Below are 19,935 nucleotides of genomic sequence, written 5' to 3'. Positions count from 1 at the left end.
TTTGCACTCATTAAATGACCATAAAACCAACATTTATTACAAAAAAGAAAAGATTCATACATCAAAATACTGTGAACAAATATAGAAACCAGTTAATTATCAAAAGTGTTCAATTTATTGGCCATTGTGGTCCATGAACAGCTGACAATGCTCACTGATTGAATCGAAAACGTTCCTAATCAGTTCAATTGGTATGTTGACACATCTTCTTTCAATGGTTGCTTTCAACTCATTCATTGTAGTTCGTTTTGTGGTATGAACCCTGTGTTAAACATGCCTCCAACCTCCACTCCCTCAATAGAAAAATCCGGGGGGGGGGGGGGTTAAATCCAGTGAGCGTGGACAGTACTCGATACTTCCTCTTTATCCTAACTACTGTTTCGCAGGTGACTATCAAGATATGCTCTTACGTCATGATGATAGTGGGAAGTGCTCCATCCTGCTAGAACTGCCATTCTTTATTACAGAACATCTCTTGAGGACGTGGTATAACGTATTCATGTAGCAAGTTGAGATAATTTAAAGAGTGTATACATTTTATTGGGACACCCTGTATTAGTAAATAAGTTCAGTGAGAAACATTGTAAATATTTGAATGAATATAATTTATACAGATTTGCAGACGATAATAAGTCAATGAGTTGCATGTGTTGGTGTGCTCGTTAATGTTTGTGTGTGAGAGTGGAGAGAGATGTTGCAGAGATAAGCGCCCAGTGACACTGATCTGTGGTCTCAGATCAACTGGGCTCCGCTGATTTATTGAAGAAAAATTTGGCTTTTTAAAGGATTTAGGTGGCTCCCAGAAAGACCATTTCCAATAACTTCATAGTGTACGTGTAGACAACATGTGTACGAACGAATTTACGCATATTGATTCTTTTTAGTTAACATCGGCCACTACATATGGAAATGGAACTTAGCCAATGAGGATTGAGGATATGTGTTGCATGGTGAGAAATGATGAGAATGCTAGATTGTAGATGTTTATCAGGTTCTCTATCGCCTGTTTACTCAAAATTAATTAGTTCGGTTATTTTTATGGAAGGTGCTTAACTGAATTCCAATCTCTGGTTCTTCCTTTAAAGACATTCACACTAAGACCTCGTCTTACTACCACATATATATTTTTTCTTTCTTCTTTTTTTTTTAACTTGAGACGTTATTTTATGTAAATACTAGCCTGGGTGCCCGGTGTTGCCCGGGTGTTTGGAGGTGTGTGTTGAGCAAAAATAAATAAATAAATAAAAAAAAGTGGTAGTAGGCAGGCAGGCTCGAAACCATACCGCGGAGGAGGAAAAGAATGTGAAAAAAAAAAAAAATGTGATGTCTTTGCTGTTGCGTCCATCACCAAACCGGAAATGGCAAAGGTTTAAATTAAGGCTAGTCAATTGAAAGGAGAGGATCACTTTCGAAAATATTGACAAAAAAGCAACCTCTCCCTGTAGAAAAGTGTCCAGTTTAGGGTGAAGGAATTAATGTTTTTAGCCAATTTTTCGATATTTGTTGTCTGAAGGGTCGCGCTTCAAAATGATACCGATCTTGTGAAAATTTGTCGCCGCTGTCGAAAGTTTTAGGCAGACATAGAAACATATATACATACATTTAAACAGAAAGGTGAAATTTATATTATAGATTAGTGCAAACACTATTGAAGCATGTGCCAAAAAACGTCACGCACCTGTCAGTATCCTATATCCCTACAAAACCACCATTCGTCCATGCATGTAGTATTGTTGTCACATCTGAGTGAGTACATCAACTATTAGTCGCTTCCTCTTAGACAGGATTCAAAATTTGATTCTCTAATAAGTCCCATGCTGTCTATTAGGTTTCAGCCCTTATCCCACCACTATTTGAACTTTACTGATTGAGACGTCATCTTGTAACAATATTAATGCGAATACTATCAAAGCATTTTTATTTTACCGTTTTTTATGGAATATGTACACTATTATATATATATATATATATATATATATATTTTTTTTTTTTTTTTTTTTCTTTCTTTCTTTTTATTACATTTTCACCCCAAACAAAGCACATCGCCACTTTGGTGTAGGGGGCTACTACCAGGGGCAGCAACTGCTGGGGCACTATGTTGGGATTTGAGCAGCAAGATGTCGGTTCACGTTACATTTGAACTTCTGCATGTCAGTACAGTTAGGGAAGCAGGAACCTGGAATGGAATTCCAGAGTCTAGCGGTTCTGGGGAAGAAACTACTGGAGTAAAAAGATCTTTTACATCTAGAGATCTCTACTGTATGGGGGTGGGATTTAGCTGTCTGTCGGGTTTGTCGAGGGTGTCTACGTCGTGGGGGCACAAGTGTCTGCAGTTCGTCAGAGCATTCACCATTAAAATACTTGTAGAACAGGCAGAGGGATATATATATATATATATATATATATATGTCAAGGTGTGAGTTTGGCTTTCAAGCACATTTGATGCGTATTTCATTTTATTCAAATTAAATCAATGCTTCTAAAATGGAACTCACACCCTTGACATTAATCTCACGTAGCCAACGCCACGTTCCAACATTTCAAAATACAACAGACTTTTCATTCTTCAACTTTACAACATGGCAAGAAAGAAGAAAAGGAAAAAAAAGAAAGAAAACAAAATACTAAGGATGGAGTTTCATTCCGAAATATATTTAAATTATAAATATTTGTTTATTCCCCTAATGTTGCTTTGTGATTTGACTTTCAAGCACATTTGATGCATATTTTATTTATATATATATATATATATATATATATATATATAATGTTTTATTTTTTATTACCGTATCTTTCTGTTAAGTTACATGTTTCTGTAAAAGTCTGAGGAAGCTACAGACGGCAAAAAAAAAACGGCCGGGTAGCTGAAACAATAATGTAACTTAACAGAAAGATACGGTAATAAAAAATAAAACACATATTTGCTCTACAACAGTATTGAGCACTTTCTTCAGTTTTTATTAATTACCATTTCCACTAAAAATATATATATATATTTTATGGTGTGGTTATTACTTTTATCTTCAAGATTTTGTCAAAAGGAATCCGCACTAAAGTAAGTTTGGCACTGTTTTACCCTACCTTTAGAAACCTTTACCCGACGGCATTCTTAAATTCTTATAAATTTCTTTTCGATTTTTCTCACTATTCACCAATAAGACTCGCACTGCTCACAGTATTGGTTAGTTATTTTGAGATGGCACAGGCCTCATTGACTAGAATCACCATTATCTCATGTTCTTTCATCGCATTCTTTAATTCTTCTAAACTTGGATAAACTGGTGTCATTTCTTAACTGGTCCACATATGTAATCGCTGGTCCTCTCTCTTTGTATTTTCCTCAGTTTTGCTTCCAACATTAGTAGTCTGTGTACTGCTTCTTATTTCTTCCTCCTAGATTCAATTCTTTGTTTGGTGCTAGTCTAGCTGCACTAAAGGGCTGTGATACAGCGAAACAGTCTATCTCTGGATGATTTTATATATATATATATATATATATATATATATATATATATATATATATATATAACTACTTAATTTACTCACATAAAATTAATATATGAAAGTATAGATTTATGCGTAAACTTTAAGTATTTACTTAAAAAGTGCTCAATACGTAGGTAGAGCTAGTTAGTAAGTTATAAAATGTATATGGCGATTAAGCTACACTGAATATTCCGCGCATAAGCCTGAAGAATCCTAGAGTGGATGAAACATGGAATTTTCAGTGTAGCTTAATCGGCATATACATTTTATAACTTACTATATATATATATATATATATATATATATATATATATACATGCATAGAAGTTGCAATTATTTTTTCATTTTCTGACGCCATCTTTGAATTTTCAAAGATGGTGTAACAAAATGTAAAAAAAAAATAATAATTTCAACTTCTCCCCCAATTTTCGGATTTTGTAGTCATGTCCATATGCCTTTATTTTCTTTTAAAATTGATAAGTAATTTTTCTTCTGATGAGTTAAGGGTGAAATAAATTCAGTAATTAACATAATAATTACATGAATGATTTTGCGCTACAAAACAGGTTCTGTCAAGAATTGTGCATGTCAACATACTTAAGGAAATAAATGGTAAAATGGTCAACATCTTGAAATTTGGAATATAGACTTTTGTCATATATATATATATGTGTGTGTGTGTGTGTGGGTTTACTAGAATAATATCAGATCTAGTGTTGGCCACAAATCTAGCTATCGAGCGAAAGTTGGAAATTGTGATTTTAACAGATGGACGCAAAATTTCTTTTTTTGTGTTTTTTGTAATTAAAAGCAAAGTTTAAAAATGTTACGTCGCAGGTAGGTTAATTAGGATCCAACTTTAATTCCATCAAATTGCCATTTGATTATTTTTCTTTAAACGCTATGATGTTCACTTTGAAAGCTTGTGTCTCTCTATATATAAAGTTTGGCATATGTGTTTGTATTTCTTTCTTCTTTCTTTTCCTTTACTTATTTTCCAAATTTCACAGTCTTCTGTTGCGTTCTTTAGTTCTTCTGCAAACCGGCAAACTAGTGTCATTTCTTAACTGGTTCACACATGTAATCGCTGGCCTTCCTTTTTTTCTTTTCCCCTCTTTTGGTTCCCAAATCAGATCTGAAGAAATCTATCTTAAGTTCTCTTTTCAGTTTTTATCTTTAAATACCAACAACTGATGTGGGAAGCAAAATAGGGGAAAAAAAGTCATTGAAGGCAAGATTTGTAATTATACCCCTAAATTGCAACGTTATATCCTAGGCAACACGTGTTTCCTAGAATATATATATCCCATAATTCGTAATGATCGGTTCATTAGTTTAGGGATGAATCCTGTGTATAGAAATATATTGATAACAAAAGAGATATGGAAGTTTCACATTTCTGAGTTTTTAAGATGAGGATCGGTTATTCATATTATTTGGATTCATCGGACTACGGTCCTGGATATGACCTTAAACTATATCCGATGGTGAGGCCTCAGCTTGCAGGTTTTAGGGAGTGTGAAGCCACTCTTTAATTGCATTGCTCCCAGGTCCACTCTGACCTGGAGTGATAGTACCTGTTAGGGTCCCATCTATGGGTTAAATAGAAACCAACTTAAAAAAAAATATTCTATTAAAAAAATTTTCTTTAAAATAACTGGATTCGGCATTAAATAACCTGAAAAGGGTTGATATGCCGTAAAACAACCAACCAACCATTCTTATCTTGAGTGTCATTTTCACAACATTTCGGTCGATGTAACCTCCGACCTTCTTCGGGTGTATCTTGTCAAACTCTGGAATGTTTTTGTCAAACTCAGGAATTTGGACAGAATTTCGAACATAACCCTTTATTTACTTTACAGGGGTAGCATGTTCTTGTTCCATCAGCCATGACTGGATAGAAGTCCTAAGTAATTTGTGATTGTATTTTTCTGTCACTCACACTGAGAATTGAATCTTCAACCTTCACTTTTTTTTACAATTGATTTTTCCACATACTCTAGCCACTGCGCCTTGGGTTCTTCCGCATGCACCTGTGTTGTAGTGGTTAGAATATATCAAGATGAGAACAGTAGTCTGATAAATTCTAACAGTATGGAAGTTCGAGCCGGGTTTTCATAGAATGCTCGAAATAAGTTGGATAAGAATTCAAGATCAAAATTGAAAAGAGATCCAGTTCTTCAAATCCACAATTGAAAATGCTTTGTTGTATAGGGATGAAAGCTGGATCGTTACAAGTGAAACATGTACCTATACCAGAATGTTAAGTGCAGTCCTAGGTGTCACTTGAACGGATAGGATAACAATGATCAATATGGGGAACTGAATAAAACAATAGAAATTCTCCAAACCAGAACGTTCAGATTTATTGGAGATAAAATGTGGAAGAAGATTGTCAACGATTGACGTAGAAATAATAATAATGACTTGGAATAATTTTTTTCAATAATACAATCTGGTTTTCTAAAAAATAAAAAATTTAACCATTATGCCTAATGCGTCAGTATAGAAAAAGAAATCTTTTAAATATTTGAAAATATTAACAACTTGAAATATAATAACTTTTACTGAAATTCATAAAGTCGACATTAAATAATTCTCGAATGGTTTGATATGACGAAGAAAACAATGAATTCTTTCCTTATCTGGATTAAGTTGACCATAATTGCCTTCGTTTTGATTAGGCAGTTTCTCTTTGATCTATAGAAATTATGTTGCAATTTGGCAGCGAAGAATTCCATTGTCCTCTGACACAGACCGATACCAACAATAGGAGTGAAATACTTTAAAAAAAAAACCCAAAAAACAAAACAAAAAAAACTGACAAATGTCAAATTATGAAATAGATGTGTCAAAATTAACCTTTTTTTTTTTTTTTTTTTTTTTTTTTTTTACCTGGCATGCAAAATATTTTTAATCCAGATAGAAAAGCCAAAATAGTCAAAGCCATTGTTGAGAGCGTTTGTTTTCTATTGTCTTAGGTTTGATTCCGGTCTTGTACAATTCTAGGAGGTCCACCCTCCCAAGCTTTACCTTCTCACCTTTTGAGAACAATTCTTTCCCAACTCTTTTATCACATCATCCCTCTATGAGAGAGAGAAAGAGAGAGAGAGAGAGAGAGAGGGGGGGGGGAGATAGAGAGAGATAGAGAAACCAAAGCCAACAAGGTTTAGGCCATTGTTAAGATGGCTTGTTTCCTAGTACCGTAAGCTGGGGTGACTCTGGCTACCCGGGGCGACTTTGAGCTGTTAAAATAAATAAAAACAATAATACATAAATAACTCCGCAGTAAATATTTGCTGCTGTACCACAATGTGTCTGTAAAATTATGAAATCGTAATACGACCTGAAAATTATGTTTCGAATGCAGAAATCATATGCTATTTACGTAGTATTACTTTTATTTTTATTTTTCTTAAAGGCTCAAAGTTACCCTGGGTGGCCAGGGACACCCCAGCTTACGGTAACTGAAGTATGATTTTGGTTCTGTGCAGTTCTATGAGGTCCACCCACCTAGGCTTTACCTTCCCATCCTTTTGAGAAGAGGTTAGCTTATTGCCATCAGGGAATGCCGATGAGTCTACCCAGGTATATTTTTCAGGCGATGATGTTTTTCCTCTTGAGCACTGGCTTTTCAAATATCACTTTCTTGACCCTTGTGTAACATCATCTTGCTGTAGGAGGGAGATAAACGGCACATGTAATATGCATATATATTCTGAAACTGAATTTTTTTTTTATAGAAATCGCTCCTGACAAAGTATGAAGCTATCTAATGTAAGGGGCTAAAAAAAATAAAATAAATAAAACAAAATAAAATGCTACTTTAATGTCAAAAACTTGTCAACAATAAGTGTTAGCTGGTTGACTCATAAAACAACAATTCTTCCCCCTTTGTCAGAAACATCGCTCATTGAATATAAGAACTAAAGGACCAAATAAGGGAAGTGAGCGTTATGATATTTTGACTGTTTGTTGTTAAGGTTTAAATGGGATTCTGCTCATATTTTGATTTTCATCATAAGTCAAAAGTCCTGAATATTCTAGGTATAACATTAAACTACATCCAGTGATAAAGCCCCTATTTTGGAGCATTTGGAAATGTGGAGCCACCCTGTAGTTACTACTGCTGTTACTTATACTGGCACGGCATAATCATGTTGACCACCGGTTCTCTTTAGACCACTGAATTTAAGCAACGTGGAACCTGGTCAGTACTAGATAGGTGACAAATTTGGGAATGCCAGGCATTGTATGTAGGAGGACATCGAAATCTCCTTGCAAGAGTTACAAAAACCTAACGTTTATCCCTGAGTGGCCTCCGGGCCTTGATAAGTGGTGACCCCCATGTAAAAAAAACAAAAAAAAAACGTCGTCATCTCTCCTAAGGATATACATGCAATCAGGGATCATTTGTGAGTTTCATACTCCCATGGAACTTCCTCCTTTGGGGGAAGCTGATTAAATTCGCATAGGGTTAATGCCGTTTCCATATTCGTTTCCATACTACTGTTCCCAGGTCTTTTCTGGACCAGAATGGTTATTCCTACCAGGATCCCATCTATGGTTTAATTAGAATCTATTCTAAGAATAATATGAAACTTTGAACACTAATATAACTTACATCCTAATTAAAAAATAAATAAATATTTGAAAATAATGAAAATTGGGGGAAAATACAGTTTTCGTTGACACTATTCTGAAGGTTGAAAATTCAATCCTCGGTAGGGACAATGCAAAAAAAAACAAAACAAAAAAAAAAACAATTTCGATTTACTTAGGACTTCTACCTAGTCATGGCTGACGGAACAAGAGCATGCTACCTCTGTAGATTAAATAATATGTTCCATTCAAAATTCTATGTAGATTCCTGAGTTTGACAGAAAGATTCCAGAGATTTACAGAAAAAACGCGAGAGTTCAACAAGATACACCTGAAGAAGGTGGGAGGTTACATCGGCTGAGGCGTTGTGAAAATAACACCCAAGATGAGAACAGTAGTCCAAATAATAGAAAGCATCAATACTCATCTAAAAAAAATTTTTTCAAAACATAATATCATTGATATGACTCTACTGGAGATTGAACCTTAATCTTTCAACTCATTATTTATTTATTTTATTTTAATTTTTTTTTTGTTTTAATTAAAAATATATATTTTTTTTTTTTGTTAAAAAATTATGAAATCAAAACGTGTTCTTTTTGCTTTAGAATGTGTGAACATCCGCCGATGGATGTAGTCATTATCTGGAACGATTTCTTATATAAATAAAGACAACGGTGTTTATCTTTGGTGACTAATTAATTCACTCTAAGACATTCGTTATCTTTCCATAAAAGTGTGCCACTTCAGTTCGAATCTGTTGTTCTTCTGAAATCGTTTGTTTAAATGCGTCGACGATTTTCGAAAATTTAATCTTAATGCCTCCTGTTATCTTTAACTCATTAAGATGTCTTGCAAAATAAATAAGATAAAATTGAACTCTGCCGGCTTATAGAAAAGAGTGCAATAAAAAAGCAGGATGGGAAGGAACCCACGAATGATAAACAAACGGAAAACGAAATTTACATAGATAAATGACGGGAAGAAATTTACATAGATAAACAAAGGGAATGAATAAAGATCAGGAAATAATCTATACAAATCCTGAGACATAGAGAAAATATCAGGAAATCAGTTCCTTCATTTTCTTATAAGAGTAATGTCAATTTTTTTTCACAACTCCTGTTAAATTAAGTATACAATGTTTTCAATAAACTTATATATATATGTGTGTGTATCTATGCATAATAGTAAAATTATGTATTGTTGTTATACATATATGTGTGTGTGTGTGTGGATGTGTGTGTGTTCGTTCCTTATGGATTCAAAAACTGCTGGACCAATTTTTATGAAATTTCGCGTGAAAATATTTTATGTGCCTGGCACTGTGCTTGGATAGGTTTTGTATTGGAATGTTTTGATACGTATCAATAATCGATAATCGAAATAATTTGATGAAAGAAGGATCAGGCGATTTTGACCAAAGTTAACACCTTAGGTAGACTAACATCACAAGTTCATTTGAGAAGTTTTATTACCACACAAGTTCTTTGATATGACAGAGGTGCGTCCAAAATACATATTTCTGTAAAAAAGCACAACCGAAGCATTTGACTTTTTCATTTTAAACTTAAATTCAAGCCATTATATATAAAAATAGTTTTATGAAATCAACAATTGGTTCTCTACAGTGCAATGTAGACTACAATGTATTGTGGACTGTCACTGTACAGAAGCATGTGAAACTTCCTCCAGATGCACTGTGATGGGTCCCCAACTAGAGCAGGCAATCAATCAATGCGATTGAAAAATGATCGATTTCACCGTTTTGATGACAAATATATGGGACTGTGAAACATTTATTGATCATCATTCAGTTCCAGGAAACGTCTCCCTACTAGTGTATATATATATATATATATATATATATATATATATATATATATTAGTGATGGGACTATTCCAATATTTTTCCCTGATTCCGATACAATTACCGATTCCGATTCTTTATAAATCTCTAAATATTTAACTATAAAAGAGTTATTTTGTCTCGATTACTGTAAAAACACATTTTAAATTTGCATATATTTTCGCAAACGTAAAACACACACTTGTGAGGGTGTGATCTAAAGATTTTAACTTTACTGGAAGTTTAAATCAATAAATATTTATTATTTTATTATTACTACAAGCAGTGGGAGATGTTTCTTAAACTAAAACCAAATAAAAAAGATCAGGAATCGTTATTGGCATCAGAAAATAGGCTCAAATTTTTCCGATACCGATTTCGATACCCCCAAAACTCTGATTTTCTAATTCCTGATTAATTGTCCCAACACTAATATATATATATATATATATATATATATATATATATATATATATATATAGTAAGATTATATATTTTAATTAGTTCTCGTGCAAAAGCACAGGTCACAGTGTTTTATGTCTATCTGATAGGTGCTTTTGCTTGCAAGGACTGTAATTGTTTGTCTCTTAAATTTCTATTATTTTTGGATGATTAAATTTTTATCTTGATTTTTCTCGTTATGTACTGAATATTTTTTAATGAAATAATAATATAAAAGAATGTTCCTTGTTTGATCCTAGTTCTACACACTTTTTTTTTTTTTAGACAATTTAAAAATTTGCCCTTGAAAAAAGTTTCTGTTTAGAAATTTTAAGATTTTTAAAAAATTATTTTAAAGACATTACACACAACAAGATTTTTTGCAAAGCGGCAGGAGGAGGATAAATGCATAAGTGTTGAGAGAGACACGTATATACAAATAGAGAGTGAAAGACAACTATTTATGCTACTATTAAATGTACTTAATCAGTGAACGTTTGTCAAGTTATTTGAGCACACATTTTAAACAGAAGTGGGGGTAGAAACTTGGTTTTATTTGCACTCTGGAGGCATTTTGTGTCGATTGATAATCATTCAAACCGACGCATTTCAGGTGAAAACATTATTACCAACTATCATGACGAAATTATTATAAATTTAAAAAATTCCTGAAATAGAAACAATAGATAAATAATTACATGAAAACCATAAGGGGCTTGTGTGGATTAGGGATCTTTTAAACCAACCAATTTGGGGTGAAAACCTTATTGCATACTTACTTGTCATGTCGAAATTAGTATAAATTCCAAAAATTATGGAAAATGAATTAATAGAAAAATAATTAAAAGAAAACCATATGATGCGTGTTTAGATTACGGATCATTTAAACCACCTCATTTCATGTGAAAACATTATGTAAATACTTGTCCTGTCGAAATTAGTATAAATTCCAAAAATTATGAAATATGAATTAATAGAAAAATAATTAAAAGAAAACCATATGATGCGTGTTTAGATTACGGATCATTTAAACCACCTCATTTCAGGTGAAAACATTATTACGTACTTGCATGCCATGACAGAATTAAGACAGTAGAACCCCGGGATACGGAATTAAAAATTAGTAACAAAATACAGTACAGTATATAATACACATGTATATAATCAAATAATATTTTAAATAACACCATAAGGTGGGGCAGATACCGTAACCAGGGACCGGAAAGACATTGTATACCACATCGTAACCTGAAAAAAATCTGTGTTATCCTAATTATGGAAAATACATTAATAGAAAGATAATTACAAGGAAATCATAGAATACTTGTGTAGATTAGAGATCTTTTAACTAACGCATTTGAGGTGAAAACATTGTTACGTACTTACTTGTCATGTCGAAATAAGTAAATTAAAAAAAACATCATAGAATATGAATCAATAGAAAAATAATTGCAAGAAAAAATAGAATGCTTGTGCAGATTAGGCATCTGTTAAGCCAACACATTTTTGTTGAAAGCATTGTGTGCTTACATATCATGACAGAATGAGTATAAATTCCAAAAGTTGTAGAAAATGGATGAATAGAAAAATTATTACACGAACATGTAGGGCGCTTGTGTAGATTAGGGTCTTTTAAACCAACGCATTTCAGGTGAAAACAGTGTGTATTAACATACCATGTCAAAAATTGTATAAATTTTTAAAAATTCTTGAAAATGAACCAACAGAAAATATAGAGTGCTTATGTTAAGGATCATTTAAATTTACTCATTTTAAAATTAGGGCTTTCAGTAGCGCTCTGGAGGCCTCATTACTTTTATTTTATTTTATTTTTTTGCTGTTCACTTTTTGTTTCTTCATTATATTTTGCTTGAAAGTTGTACATAAACTTGGTTTTAAAACAAATTCGGTCCAGGATAATGAGAGATAAAGAAATAAGTTTTAACAGGAATATGTTAAGTATATATATATTTTTTTTTTTTTTTGCTTTGCTATTTATTTTGGTTGAGTCATCAACCAAACAAATGGAGTCAGCATGGCAATGGAGAATTGCCCGCGATTGTTCTTATAATAAAAGCTCTAACTTAGCTTTATCATAATCGTTATTAATGTAAAATTAGATCACCCTAGGTAGTTTGGATTCAAGGGTAAGAAACTTGGTTTTAGTAGTGCTTTGGAGGCCTCCTAAATTCAGGACTTCAGGCTCTCTAATATTTTTCACTGCTCACTTATGAAATTGTTTTTGTTTTCGTCATTATGTATTACTTAAAGTGCCTCATAAACATGGTTTTAAAACAAATGAGTTACAGGATAATAAGAGATAAAGAAATAAGTTTTAACAGGAATATGCTAAACATACATTTTTTTATTACTGCTTTGCTATTTATGGCCATGGTCAGTAATATGAACCAAACTAGAGCAATAAATTATTCAGTTGGACGCTGGGTACATCGTATATGATACATAAAATAGTGCTCTTTTCTATAGATATAACAGGTGCGTGCAATAATGGTTGGTTGTTTCTGTTTTACGGCATATCAACCCTTTTCAAGTTATTTAATGCCGAATCCAGTGAGTTTGAAGAAAATTTTTTTGATAGATTATATATATATATATTTTTTTTTTCAAGTTGGTTTCTATTTAACTCATAGCTGGGACTCGAACAGGTATTACCACTCCGGGTCAGAGTGGACCTGGGAGCAATGGCAATTAAAGGGTGAGGCCTCACCATCGGATATAGTTTAAGGTCATATCCAGGACCAGAAACAGTGGAAGTCAATGTGATTATTCATAGTTTCAATATATTGGAACTTTCAGGTAAAAGGACACTGGAAAATTCGGCAGCAATTTGTTTATATGTTGTGATGTGTCCACCCTACAGATAATAATGAACTCTTCCACTTGTTAAAAAGACTTGGAGAATATGTCTCTCGGCATTAGCGGACAAATCATGCATACTTGGCAGTTGGACTGACGTATAACCACACTCTTCATTTGCTGCATTTGTTTTTCTGTTCAATATATTTTGTTTCTATTAATTACCAAGTTGTATTTCTTTCAGACACTTGATGAGACCACAACACTAGCAACCATGAAAATTAAAGGGTGGCTTCACCCTCCCCAAAGCCCGCAAGCTGGGGCCTCACCATTGGATATAGTTTAAGGTCATATCCAAGACCAGTGTGCAATAATGCAATAGGTCACTTGGAACATGGTTGATGCTGAATCCAAATGTACTCAACACTCTAAATACAGCTAGTATGTGTTACAGTATATTTTTATTCTTATAAAATCCTATGTTGAATTGAACAGTGCTCAATACCGTAAATATATATGAAAGGTGGGAGAAAGAAAATAGAGATACATAGGAGAAATAGAACTAAAGAAGAGAGGAGGAAAGACAGAAGAATAAATTCAATTGTATGTGTTTTTCATTTTTACTGTTTTTGTGTGTGTTATATCAGATTAAAAAAAATCTTTTTCAAGTCTAATGTAAATAAATTCTTGTTGAGCCGTCGTCTTATATAATTTAACCCGACCCAAGTTCTACAATTACTGACCGTCACGGTGTTGTCTCACCATCTACCTAGCACTCATTAACCCTTATTCTAGAAGGGCCTCCAGGGCTTGATAAGCAGTGACCCTCGCCCCAAAATAAAAAATGAAATAAAAATCTGGTCAGAAATGGGTTAGTTTTGGAGTCAGTTTCTATTATAATAATATAATATAATATATAATAATATTCAGTTTATATTCATTTTACATGTTGGCATATGGTGGACGACTTTTAAGTCGTCCACTATATGCCAACATGCAAAATGAATATAAACTGAATATTATTATTATTATTATTATTATTATTATTATTATCATTATTATGAGGATGATGATGATTATGATGATGAAGAAGAAGAAGAAACGAAACAACCGCCTTATGTCAGAAATTCTGTAGGTTTCAAAACTCTCCAAAGAGAATATGCTGGTCTAATCCTTTTTTCTTTTCTTTTTCGCCATTATTTAATTTGAGAATTACACTTACTTTCAATTCACGTTCCGGCTTCAATCGGTAAAGATGGTGTTATTTAGTTCTGTATGGCTGCTCAACAGAAGATCGGTCAGCAGATAGACATATTTATGAGCTTGAAAGAAATCTGAATTCAATTGGACGCTGAGGAGTTTTTCTTTTCTATTTCAAGCACCTGTTCTTTGAGGATCTTATTTCTGCTATATTCCTGCCTAATTTGATCCGAGGTGTCCTAATATCTTTTGAACTGCATAGCTTTCTAGTATTATGTGATACAAGAAAGACGAACACTGAAATATATAAGTGTCTATTAACCTGGAAGTACACACCCTATCTGTAAGAAACCTCGTTTTCGTCCTTCATGGAAATTATTGAATTACTAGAATTTTTGTCCGTTAAAAATGGACAAAAGTTATAGCCCGTTGATTAAAGTGAGTGATTTGTGCCAAATTTATGGTTGAATATGGTTGAAGTTGGGTTCATGTTTGCATTAAATACTAATCCCTATTAATCTTTATTAATCCATAATTGTTCATCAAGCAAATACCATAATACTTAGTTCGCTGTGCCTTATCATAACAAAGGCCAATGACGTGCAGAGAACATTTTTAGGGCAGGCACTCAAGTGAAAAAAAAAAAAACTGCAAAAATATTGTAATGATCGAACAAAGCCTTATAATACATTCCTCTGAAAAGGGCACTTTTAGAACAGCAGTAAAAGGAGGCAAGTTCTTGGGCACTCCTTAGCTCCCCTCTGCACGTCCTTGGCAAAGGCCCATACAAAATGTCAGCCAGATTAGCTCAGTAGCTTCCAACAAAACTTTTAGAGTAAACGTGTTATTGTGGTGACTGATCCCTATTAATCCCTAACTGTGCATCGAACGGATGCCATAATACTTAGTTTGCTGCACCTTATTATAACAAAGGTCCATACAAAATTTCAGCCAGATTGTCCCAGTAGTTTCTAAGAAAGACTGAAATGGACAGACATCTTACTCGAAATATATTATAGATTAATAGTTGAAATTGACTGAACATGAATATGCTAAAAAAATCGTTCATTTTCTCTTTAACTTCTATTGCTAATTTCTCTCTCTTGGACAAGGTCCAAAGAAGAGTCCCTAGTATAATAGGTCCCACACTGTCAACCAAGCTCTAACCCCTGTCTTATCGTTGCAGTGTTGCATCTCTGTGCTTGTTTTATAAGTATTTTAATGAAATGTATTCTGATGAATTCATCACACTTGTGCCCCCTTGACATATCCCCCTCGCGACAAACTTGCTTAGCAACATAATCACATGTACTTTCGAAGTCCGTAAGTACTGGAAGGCCTTTTGCTCTAATAGTTTCTTCCCTCGGATAGCTAGACTTTGGAATGCTGTTCCTGTTACCTGCTTCCCTGACTGTACTGACATGCAGAAGTTTAAATGTAATGTAAACCAACATCTTACTCATCTCCTCTAAACATGGCCCCAAATAGTAGCCCCTTATGTCCAAGTGGCGATGTATTGTTTGGGTTAAAAAAAAAAACTAAAATGTTGTTTTATCCACAAAATGAATTACATTTCTGAGTTTTTTTTAGATGAAGAATGATAATTTCTTTTAGATGAAGAATGATAATTTGGATAATTCAGACACGTGTTCTCATCTTGTATACTATTCTCACAACGTTTTGGCCGATGTAAGCTCCAATTTTCTTAGAATCTATGCACGAGTAGACTTGTTTCATCGGCCATGACCTTTTAGAGTAAACAGGGTATTGTGCTGACTAATCCATGTTAATTCCTAACTGTGCATCGATGGATGCCATAATGCTTAGTTCGCTGCACCTTATCATAACAAAGGCCCATATAAAATTTCAACCAGATTGTCCCAGTAGCTTCCAAGAAAAACTGGAATGGGCAGGCAGACATACTAACGTTTTGTTCCATCGGCCATGACCTGGTAGAAATCTTAGATAATATTTGTTTTAATCTGAGTTCATGTTGTATGCATGTTGTTAGACACGTGATGCAACAAAGTCCTTTCTTGCAGCAACTCAATCTAAAATATCATCTTGCAAGAGAGCAGTGATGATACTCCCATCGATTTCGACGTATGAGATCTGCCACAGCAACTAAGTTGTTCAGAAATCCACACAGATGACTTGTTTAAGGTGATGAAGTTTTTGTGTAGAACCAACCACACTTTTTAGTACAACTGCTAATCTCAGTCGGTGCAATGGCTGCCACAAGACAGAGCAGAGAGTACATCTTTGGTTTTACATCAGTATTCTCCTTCTCCTAAATGCATGTCTTAAGGAACACTTAGGGTGCATTTCTACGTCCCGAGAAAAGCAGTGACAACCACATCTCAGACATCTTTTTCTAAGACAGTAATTAGGGGCACATTTCTCACACACATAAACATGCCTCAGATGTCAAATCTATCGCACACATAATCTAACACTGCATGCATGGCTATCATCCTGAAAAGAACACAAGGTTTCTCACAGGGGTCGATTTCTCGTATACATTTTACTTGGAGAGGGGGGCAAGTCTTATTGTAACAGAACGTGCATGAGCACGTGGGAAAATTATCAACAGCAGCCGAAAGATGGATGGCAAGCGATTGTATTAGCAGCAGGGGTAGCGTTTGAACGTGTATGTAAATTAGGAAGTGTGCGCGAGTTGGCGAGAAAATATAAAAAAAAGGACACCACGTGGTCAGAGAGAAAAAAAATCGACGCCGAAGGAGACGGGCATGTAAAGTGAAGGTGAGAATGGGCTGGCTGTGGCCAGCGTGTGGTCGGAAGAAAGAGAAAGCAGAGAGAGGCTTTTAAGTGATGTCGAGACGGGAGAGTAACGATAATACATACGTTTGTTAAAAAAAAGAAAAAAAAAATGCCGACCCAGATTTTTATTTATTTCTTTCCTTTTTTTGTTTGTCCCTGCGACGTTACATTATCCCCCCTCCCACCTATCACTGAAGTCAATTTCTTGCACATATGCAAAAGAGTTTAATTTTCACAAGCTTTCTCTGAGGTCAATTTTCTTGCACATATGTAAACTTCAGCAGCATTCAACAGGACCTGTCCTAAAACGGACTTTTTTTTTTTTTTCTGTTTCTTAACCTTTGGGTCAATATCAAAGTGTAGTATCTGTTCTTCAGATGCTACTCTTCAATTTCTTGTTCTGTTAGTGGAAGAGAAATCCTTCACGACTAAGACACTTTTAATTTTTTGTTCCTTTTCGCCACGTTAAAAAACGACCCTGGTGTCTAACTCTGTCCCGTGGGGAGGCATTGTAAATAGGAACAATTATATAATCGTATCACCTTGACAACAAAAATAAAACAACATCAACCTGATCCATCGTCCTCCGGTCACATATGAAGAGAGATTGTCTAACCACTTATTGCTCCCCCCCCCCATTTCGACAACGTTTCTGGCACGGAGCAGAGATTATAGATCTGAGAGTAACCGAAAAGACTACCCGACCTCCGCAATGTTTCCCAGGTGATATCCGTGCTTTGTGACGAGCATGCGCGGAAGCGCCAGATAACGGTGTGCGTGGTCTCACTAGACACTCCTTGGGGTACGAGAATGGGTGCTTATTCAAATTGGCACTTATGGTGGCAATTAAAAGTAAAGAAAATACAGAAAAGTCCGTATGATGTATTGATGTACGTACTCGTTACAGAACGAAAATATCATATTCCAAAAATTACGTAAATTAATCAAGTAGTTTTTTTTAAACTAAGAAAATCAAAATTTGCGATTTTTTTTTTTTTAGCGATTTTACTACTAAACTGCATTGAACATAAATCTGATTTTTTTTTTTTTACTTCACAACTTCGATTTGCGTTGTTTCCCCCATATTTATTTCATCGGATTTCATCATTCCCGATGAAAACACTACGACTACGACTCGCTTAGTCGTAAAATTTGATTGAAAGTGTGTGTGTGGGGGGGGAGACTACTTGATCAAATTACGTAATTTTTGGAATATGACATCTTTATGAGTATGTACATCAAACACTTTTCTGTTTTTTATTTACTTTCTGTATTTTATTTACTTTTAGTTGTCACCATAAGTGCCAATTTGAATAAGCACCCAAAGAATGCACTCGCCCAGAAGTGATATGAGGACGACACTCGAGTCATTCGTCAGTGGTTTCGTAGGTCGTTCGTAGGCCATTGCCCGTATTAGCGTTATTGATCGCGTTGGTGTTTATTTGTTTGTTTAGTATCATTCATGATAATTTGATTTTTGTTGGCATTCTTTTTAGAAGGATATCGGGTACTTATGGGAGGGTCCATGTTAAGGTTACCAATGTCCCTAAACGAAAGTGTTTCTGTGGAATTAACTGGGTTCGAACTTGGCACACCCAAGTTGTCAGCCCGCATCGTTAACCACTGAGCGTTGCTGTTGACTACGTGTCGGCGATCGTTTCAAGTCAAGAATTCTCTAGCGTTTTTTTTATTTATTTATTTTTTTTTTTTTACACACAGACTAAAACCTCTCTGTGATTTTGTGCTGAACACCCAATCAACAAGTCACATATCCTCACGCCAACAACCATATTCCATATCTTTGTTGTCATACCACAGCCATAATACTATCTTTAACAAATTCCAATAACATAGTTTCCTGGATTTAATCGATAAAATTTGCTTAATCATCATTTCTAATCTTTGTATACGTTTTTTCCCCCTTGCTAAGCTCGATAACTCTAACCAACCCTCCTCTGCCCCTTTTATGTGGCAGCAGTGGCCGTGTTTTTATTTTATTTTATTTTTTTATCGTTCTTTCCCCCCCCCCCATTCATTCATAGACTTGCTGAGTTCTATTTGCTAACATTATATTTCACTTCGTATTCTCAAATCGTATTTATCATTAGTAAAGACACAAAATTTCACGCTGCTTCCCACATCAATCTGTTTAATCTACCATAAGTAATATTTCTATGGCTATCTAATAAAAGAAAGAAATCCTTTTTCTATAAGAATAAATAAAACTGTAGCAGTTTGGTTCGTTTTAAAACAATGAATATTTTCTGTCGCCTTACTGTAAAAATAATTGTCAGTTAAATATGTTTTTAATCAATAAAACGAATATCACTTTTTGAAATGTTTTTCTTCTTCTTCTTCTTCTTCTTCTTCTTCTTCTCGTATTGTTTTAGTCAACAGAATTCGATTTGGGAACAATTCATGTTAAAATTAGGTAAAATCGGATTTCTTTTACCTTAGTGACACCAGATTCATCACCAATCACATACAGAGGGGGTGGGGGTGTAAGATATCCACAAGCACCTGTCCCTTTTACTACCGTTTTAAAAAATGCCCTTTGCAAAAGACTGTAATATAGGCACTGCATAACCATTACTATATTTTTGCTGTTTTTTTTTTTTTTTCACTTGAGTACCTGCACTTAAAAAGCTTCACTGCCAATCACCACATTTACTGATCGGATGATTAAATCTTTTTTTAGTGTGCGTGAAAGGTGATAACGTACGAACATTATAAACAATATCATATTTTAAATATTG

The 19,935-nt window shown here is 34.2% G+C and overlaps 1 protein-coding gene across 7 annotated transcripts in view; it reads left to right on the top strand.

Annotated features, from left to right (window-relative positions):
• Positions 1-19,935, top strand: part of LOC145241334 (dystrophin-like) — a 1,936,823-nt gene that overhangs the window by 1,263,586 nt on the left and 653,302 nt on the right. The window lies entirely within an intron of this gene.

Source organism: Euprymna scolopes, chromosome 20 (assembly GCF_053919585.1).
Source record: "Euprymna scolopes isolate OS-2025 chromosome 20, ASM5391958v1, whole genome shotgun sequence".
Taxonomy (NCBI): domain Eukaryota; kingdom Metazoa; phylum Mollusca; class Cephalopoda; order Sepiida; family Sepiolidae; genus Euprymna; species Euprymna scolopes.
Note: the sequence above shows the minus strand (reverse complement) of the source record. Positions and strands in the feature narration are given on the sequence as shown.